The sequence below is a fragment of the Colobus angolensis genome, unplaced genomic scaffold, assembly GCF_000951035.1.
Source record: "Colobus angolensis palliatus isolate OR3802 unplaced genomic scaffold, Cang.pa_1.0 Scaffold200, whole genome shotgun sequence".
Classification (NCBI taxonomy): domain Eukaryota; kingdom Metazoa; phylum Chordata; class Mammalia; order Primates; family Cercopithecidae; genus Colobus; species Colobus angolensis.
In genome coordinates this window covers 4,382,459-4,382,843 of record NW_012115156.1, presented here as the reverse complement: position 1 = coordinate 4,382,843, position 385 = coordinate 4,382,459, and positions in this window count along the sequence as shown.

The following is a 385-nucleotide window of genomic DNA, read 5'->3' as shown; positions in this document are numbered from 1 at the left end:
AAAAAAAAAAAAAAAAAGATTTGGGGTGATAAAAGACATCTGATAATCTTCTGCAAGAAAAAAATTAACACGTAATCACCAGAAAGCTGTCACCAACGGAAATTCTAAAGCTAATACTAATTGTAGAAGATAAGTGATCCCACATAGAAGTCCCCGGGATACATAAAGGAATGAAAAGGAAAGAACGTGGTATAAATGTGGGAAAATGTAAACGACATCGACTACTGTAAAAAACTAAATGTTTGGCTAGGCGTGGTGGCTCAAGCCTGTAATCCCAGCACTTTGAGAGGCCGAGGCGGGCTGATCACAAGGTCAGGAGATCGAGACCATCCTGGCTAACACGGTGAAACCCCGTCTCTACTAAAAATACAAAAAATTAGCCAGG